Source organism: Muscardinus avellanarius (assembly GCF_963383645.1).
Source record: "Muscardinus avellanarius genome assembly, chromosome: 1".
NCBI classification, from domain to species: Eukaryota; Metazoa; Chordata; class Mammalia; order Rodentia; family Gliridae; genus Muscardinus; species Muscardinus avellanarius.
Genome location: NC_137786.1, coordinates 80,558,833 through 80,566,843, shown reverse-complemented (window position 1 = coordinate 80,566,843; position 8,011 = coordinate 80,558,833).

Here is an 8,011-nt window from a genome sequence, read left to right as displayed (position 1 = left end):
GCGCACTCTTGTAATCCCAGCATTTGGGAGGATCAAATGCTGGGAAACCATGACAGGAGGATCGTGGTTCCTGGACAGCCTCAGCTACTTAGGCCCTTTGCAACTCCGTGAGACCCTCTTTCAAAAATAAAAGAATAGAGCCGAGCATGGTGGCACACACTTGTAATCCCAGTACTTGGGAGGCTGAGATAGGAGAATTGCACAGGTTTGAAGCCAGTCTCAGCTACTTAGTGAGGTTCTCAGCAACTTAATGAGACCCTCTTTCAAAATAAAATATAAAACAGGTCAGGGGTGTAGCCTGGAGGTAGAAGCCCCTGGGTTCCATCCCAAGACCACTGCTTCCAATTTGTTTTTAATAATAGCTCAGTACTAAATGTGTGTTAAAGGAAATTTCTCTGGGGATCATATTTTTTATCAATAATCTAGATATTGGATTACATAATCTATAAGGCCCCTTCCATCTCTAAAATCCTCTGACTTCAGTTGACTCCTCAAGTATTACCTGAATATGGCAGTTGTAGTGTACTGGAAAACCTTCATTGGTGAAATTTTACATGGGTTCGTGTCAAGAACAAGACCAGAGTTTTAAAAAACAACAACAAAACTCAACCTTTCTCTTTTATCATCTTCTGACACTAATGAGTCACAGAACCTTTGTGAGCTCTCCTTTGTAAAATGGTTCCACAAGATTGCTTTGAGAGTTAAGTGAGTTGGTATATATAAAAATTTAAACACAGTTGCCCCTAAATACAGATTTTCTCCCCCCCCCAATCTGTGAGAATAAAATACTTGTGGCTATAAAAATGCCTTAAAATTAAAGTGAAGAATCTTTTCACTTATACTCTACTAGGAAAGATAAAGTTACACATACAAATAGTTATTACTTAAGGAACAATTTACAAACATCAATGAACAAAAACCATGATGGAATGCAGAGAAAAACCTTTTGCTTTTAGGAAGACAGATGAAGAAAGCCTTGATGAAGAAAGTAATGTCCAATGTGAGCCTTAAAAGATGGTAAAGGCCGGGTGTGGTGGGGTACGCTTGTAATCCCTGTGCTTGGGAGGTGGAGACAGGAGGATCTCACAGGTTTGAAGCCAGCCGCTCTGGCTTAAGAGACCCTGTTTCCAAATTTAAAAAAAAAATACATATAAGATAGGTTTGGGAGTGTAGCCTGGAGGTAAAAGGGTTTCGAGGAACCCCAGCACCACCAAAAACAACAACAAAAAAAGATTTTGGCAGGGGAACAAGAGGGTAGAGTATTCTCTTGGAAAATGCAAAGGTATCTGAAAATAGTGAATAAATCACTTTGAATATTTAGGTTGATGAAGCCTAATAGCAAGGTTAAGCTAAAGAGCTGAGTTAAGGACAAGCTTAGATAACAATGTGGGCATGTTAAAGATGTTAGGCTTTTCACAATAAGCAGTGATTTATGTGTATAATCAGGATGGAGTGGGGAGTGGAGTTGGCATTCATTCTTTGCGTTGTAAAAAAAATATTCATTTGTTTCAGAAATACTAGAGCATAAGCCGGGCATGGTGGCGCACGCTTGTAATCCCAGCATTCGGGAGGCTGAGACCAGAGGATCATGGTTCATGAACAGCCTCAGATACTTAGTGAGGCCCTCTGCAACCCAGTGAGACCCGGTTTCAAAAATAAAGAATAAAAAATGGGGCAGGGGGTGTAGCTCGGAGGTCAAATGCCCCTGGGTTCCATCCCCAGACCCCGAAAAGAAAAGGAAAGAAAAGAAATACTAGAGCATACAAATAAGCCAAAAAGAAAAATAAATTAAAAAGTTTCTATGATCTAACCATTCAGAAGTACCTGCTCATCATTTTCTCTACAATCTTACAGATTTGCATATAAGTATTTTCTCAATAAAAACAATTTAATACTCTACATATTATCTTGTGACCTGCTTTTCTTCATGTAATATACCGTGAATCTTTCCATATCAATAAATTTGCCTCTATAAAATTATTTTAGGGCCTTATACTATTCAGTTTTATAGCTTTTAAACTGACATTCTGCTGTTAAATAATGGTACACTAAAACATTTTATGATAAAATATTTTGACATTTTTTATCTACTTCCTTGTTACAAATTGTAGGAAAAATGATAATCTATAGGCCATATACCCATATAATACTAATGATGCATATTGCTATACTAATTTCTTATTTTACCAAGTATATTTAAACTTGGCACAAAATTTAGAAGGTATAAAGGGGTATGTAATATAAGACATAAGCCTCTTTCCCCTTTGCCCTCCTGAATCACAGCAGCCCAAACAGCACCTATGTATGTATTAGAGTATACACAAAGTACAGCACAGTGTGTTTTAGGAAAGGATGCCCTTCTGGACAATTCCTAACTCTTGAATACACTGCTTGTAGAACTGATGCTACTTTTTTACTGACTGAGAAAAAGCATTCTTTCTGCTACCATGAGAGCCATGCAGGACAAGATTGGACAATCAATATATGAGCTGGATCTCAGCCCTTCCTCCCCATCACCCATTTTGGATACTTCTACACATGGCACAATTTACATAATCTGTGAGCCATCTCAGCCATAGTGTTTCCTTTTCCTGAGAGACCAGTTTCTTTTGAATTCTTCAAAGGATGGAGAACTGGCTTTTTGTCAGATCTCTTACTCTGGGTAAGCAACTGCACATCCCCATCTGTGCAGGTGTAAAAATATATAGGATCTTCACAAATTGCTAACCTTATGGTCTTATGATGAATATTGATTCAAGATAAGATTAAATCAAGCAATACTACATGGAGCATGCAGCAACTTCCCCAAATACATACAAATGGAATAGCTGTTCTAAAACACTTGGCTTTATCCTAGTTTCTCTTAACCTTTTTTTTTTTTTTTTTTTTTTTTCGTACAGAGGATGGAACCCAGGGGCATTCTACCACCAAGCTACACCCCCAGCCCTATTTTTTATTCTTTATTTTGAAGCAGGATCTCACTGAGTTGCAAAGGGCCTCACTAAATAGTTGTCTGCGAACTGTGATCCTCCTGTCTCAGCCTCTCAAATGCTGGGGTTACAAATGGGTGTCACCATGCCCAGATTTCTTTTAGCATTTTAAACACTCCACTGGGCTGATGAAAAGCAGCCCTTCTGTACACTGCACTGATAGGGGATCCAAAGATCCCCTTCTGGGATTAAAGAGGCATTCTGACCTCAACACATTCTTTGAACACATATGAACTACAGGAATAATATTAAAGTAGCCATTTTACCATATTTAGTCATCCCACACACAAACTATGGTACTGGAGGTTGAACCCATAGGCTTTCTATCTCTGATCTACACACTCAGCCCTATTTTTTTATTTTGAAACAAGGTCTTGCTAAGTTGCCGAGACTGATCTTGAACCTACGATCCTCCTGTCTCAGCTTTCCACGCACTGGGATTACAGAAGTGCACTACCATGTCGGGCTTACCATATTTACTTCCTAAAAGCCGAGACCAAAGCCAAAGACAGATTTTGTTCAAATACAGAGGTCAAGCTTAAACATTAGTCTATTCATAGAAACATACATTCCATATGAAAATATTTTAAAACAATAATCGAAGCTTAAAAGGACATCATTTTGATTCACTTGGCAATGCAGTGTAATGTAAATAGCTAAATTCAGAGACTTGGATATGGGTTCAGAATTATGAACTTAAATAATTGTGATCCTGAAGAAATTGCTTGAATTCTCTGAGCCTTAATTTCTTCTATAAAATGATAATGTCAGGTTTATTAATTTACTAAGATTAAATGTGATAATGTGTAAAAGTAGACTGATACATCGGAAAAATGTCATTAGAGAACTGCCTAGTTTGGTTTTTTGTTTTGGGTACTGGTGATTAAACTCAGGGACATTCTACATCTGAATTACACCCACCCCCAGCCTTTTTTATTTTTTATTTTGAAACAGAGTCACTAAATTGCTGAGGCTGGTCTTGAACCTGTTATTTCATCCTCCCACTTTTGGGGTTACAGGTGTGTGCCACCATGTCTGGCTTAGAAGAACAGATATGGAATCAAAAGATTGGTTTCAAATAAGAACTGAAAAATGCAAACATTAGCTAAGGAGCTGATTTTGACAATAAGTAGTTAAATTTTTTATTCAAGTAGCCAAAAAATACATTGATCTTAAACAACTAAATAAATATTAACATCCACACTTGAATATTAGCCTCAAACATGAATATACATTTGTTACTCTACCAAAGATAATTCCAGGTCAGATCAAAATTATTAAGACTGCTATATCCCCCTCAATTTTTTTGTTGTACTAAAACAAATATAGAGGTCCCAGTGTAATCAATGATTTTCAATGGTAGGTTATGACATCAATTTGGTGGGTAGTAGCCTGCATTTTTATTTCATATCTAAGTGTATTTTCTGGATTTAAAATGTATTTGTAGCCGCATGTGGTGGTATATACATATAATTTCAGTAATTGGGAGGCTGAGACAGGACGATCAAAGGTTTGAGGCCAGCCTCATCAACTTACTGAGATTCCATTTTCAAAATAAATTTTAAAAAGGGCTGGGGGGTGTAGTTGGGAGGTAGAGGGTTCTGAGTTTAATTCCCAATACCTGCCACCAAAATACTTTTGTTACTAGGAATTAAAAGTTGAATTTGAAAGCAGGTGATTTATATGAAGTTTTTTTTTTATTTTACATGGGGAAATAAAGACTAAAGAGGTGATGTTATTTGTCAAGATAATTGTGGACACATGTGACTTGAACCTGCCAATTGGTCTTAAGAATCTAAATATCAGACTCTTTAGGTCATGCTTCCCTCAAAAGCCTTCTGTCTTGCTCTACCCAGGACACCCCAGTTAGTTAATGAGATGCTACTTTTCTATCCCTTTCATTATTTGTTTGCTAAGATTTACTAAGAAGAGCTCTTCCCTGACTCTAGCAGTTGAATGTTAGGGAGGTTGTACATGTGGACTGCAGTTGTTTCTAATTTTCACCCTATCCAAATTTACTGTCTTCCTTCCAAGGGGCACAGCTAATTGAACAATGTAGGTCTGGAATTTACTTACATTAAAGTGAGTGATTGTATTGATGAGGCCTTAAGTTTCAGTAATATAGTTGAATATTAGTTTGTGTTTCATTGTGTCATGATATCTCTTTACCCATCTTCCTTTTTAAAACTTCAGCTGGCTGGGTGTGGTGGCACATGCTTGTAAACCCAGAATTGAGGAGGCGGAGACTGGAGGATTGAGGTTTGCAGACAGCTTCAGCTACTTAGCAAGTCACTTAGCAACTCAGTGAGACTCTGTTTCAAAAATAACAAAAAAGGACTAAAAAATAGGCCTGGTGGTATAGCTTGGAGGTAAAATGCCCCTGGTTTCCATCCCCAGTAACACACACACACACACACACACACACACACACACACACACACACACACACACACACCCTTTATAGCAGGGCATGGTGGCACACACTTGTAATCCCAGTACTTGGGAGGCTGAAAGAGGAGGGTCATAGGTTCATGACAGTGGCCAGTGAGGCCCTCTGGAACTTAGTGAGTCCGTGTTTTAAAAAATAAAAGAATAAAAAATAGAGATGGGGGTATAGCTTAGAGGTAGAATGCCCCTAGGTTCAATGCCCAGTACCACAAAAAATAAACTTCAGCTCACCAAATATTTTTCACTTTTAAGATGCAAGTTTTTTATATTATCATGATAGTGTATTACTTTGAATTTTTTAGATACAGTTGTTCTTTTCTTCTCTAGTATATATTCATACTTGCCTGTAGAAATGCCCATAGGCAACTTACTCTTCAAACATGAGCCAGTCTGTCCTGTGCTATGCAGAGGTTTGATTGGGAAAGAGCTTACAAGGAGCTGGTTATTAATGGGGCCCACCTAGGCTCTGTTTCTGTGTTGCCTTCAGTGCCCTGGTATTGAAGTGCTAGAGCTCTAACCCAGGGCTTTCCATATGCTAAGCAAATGTTTTACCAGTGACCTCCATTTCCATCCCTGGAGCACAATTTTTATTCTCCTTTTAAATTTTCCATACATTTCTATCTTTCTTTATATTAATTTGTAGTATGTTACACTTTTAAAAAACCAATTTATTTTGTTTTTCTTATTATTAGAATGGTTATTATTATTTTAGTCATAGCCTCTTCTTTATCTCATCCTACATTCCACCATCACACATGACTACCTTTCCTCAGATAAACTAATGTTAACAATATTGACACATAAAAGAAAGTTTTTGCAAAGACATATTTGCAACTTTCAAAATATGAAGTGCCTAGGAAAAAAAAATAACATATCAAAAGATGTGTAAATCTCTATGGGGAAAATAATAATGTATTATCATGTGAAAATAAGGCCTTAATAAAATTATATATAATACACATGGCTTGGAAAACTCCTTGCTGTAGAGTTGACCAGTTGATCAATGCAAATCTCAAATTCTTGTTCTTTTGGTGGGGAAAGGAAAATACTTGACAAGAGGTTTTGAAATTATATAGAAAGGCAAAAAGCCCATAGCCAAGAAAAACAATAGTGTACTTTGATTCAGGAAAAGACAAATAGACTGTTGGAACCTTATCAAAATTTTAGTCTAAGCTGAGTGTGGCTGTGCATGCTTGTTATCCTAGTACTTGGGAGGCTAACCTAGGAGGATCACAGGTCCTCAAACCAGCCTCAGCAACTTAGACCATGTTTCAAAATCAAAACTAAAATAGGGCTGGGGATGTAGCTCAGAGGTAGAATTCCCCTGCATTTTATCCCCAGAACCCACCCCCCCACACACACACACACACAGTATAGTCCACAGACCATAGCATTGGTAGCACTGGTGGCATTACCTGGGAGCTTGTTAGAATAGAGAATCTCAGGCCCAAATGCAAATTAACTTAATCACAACCCATTTTTAACAAAATCCTTGAGCATCTTCAACAGATACAAATATATTTTTAAAGAATATATACTAAAGAATATATTTAAATAGTAAGGTTATGGACAAATAACAAATGACAGAATCTAGGACTCTCTTGTTAACAAGGGCACCCAGAAGGATGTGAAAGAGATGGTTTTAATAAACAATCTGTGGCCACTGGTAAATAAACAGGAAAAAATAATTGGATTGGATGGCAATTACTGGTTTTATGTGGTGCAACTATGCCTTATTCTTTTTTGAACTGTATTTCTTTAGTAGTGGCCAATATTTAGTGAAAATAAAATAATTTTTAACATAAAAATTTTCCTTGGTGGCACTATTATGACGTGCCTATACTGTATGAGCCACACTATTCATAAACTTTTCTTAGGTACCTACTTTTCAGGATGTCTTTATGTATTTCTAATATTTTTTCATAGTTCAAGCCTGCAGGTCATAATTTAATGATAGAACTCCACTACAAGTATAGATAACTAATGGGAATGTATCTCCCCCACACACTCATTCTTTCAGTGATAAAGCTTTGTCTGGTTAATTTATAGATACATTTTATAGATTTTTTAAAAAAAGAAACATGAAGATAAGAAAGGACAGATCGACTGACAATTCATTGTTTCAGTGATAAAAATTCATCCAATTATTTTATAGATTTTTGAAAACACTACTGAAGACACTAAAGAGGGAACATTTCTACTGACAACTCATAAGGAAAATAGAAGATCAGCACATTTTTAGAGTCTTCTGAAATAAAATTAGGTAAGAAATGTTTTTCTTCATATTTTGAATAATTTGTACTCTGCGTACCGAGTTTCCTTGAAGGCTTCTAAAATTCTATTCCTTAGGCCTCTAAGAGAATACAGTTAGTATTTTCCGTTAGGAAGTTAGTGTGCCAGCCAGCTGTCAGCTTTATGATATACCTGATCTCCCATGTCAGGGGAAACACAATTCAATTTTAAACCAAGTTTTCTGCATGACAGTGCAGCAGGGCTGCCAGCATCTCTCTTTATGTCCCTTTCTTTGAAATCTCCCACTCCACACAAACAGTATAGTTTTATTTTTAAATGCT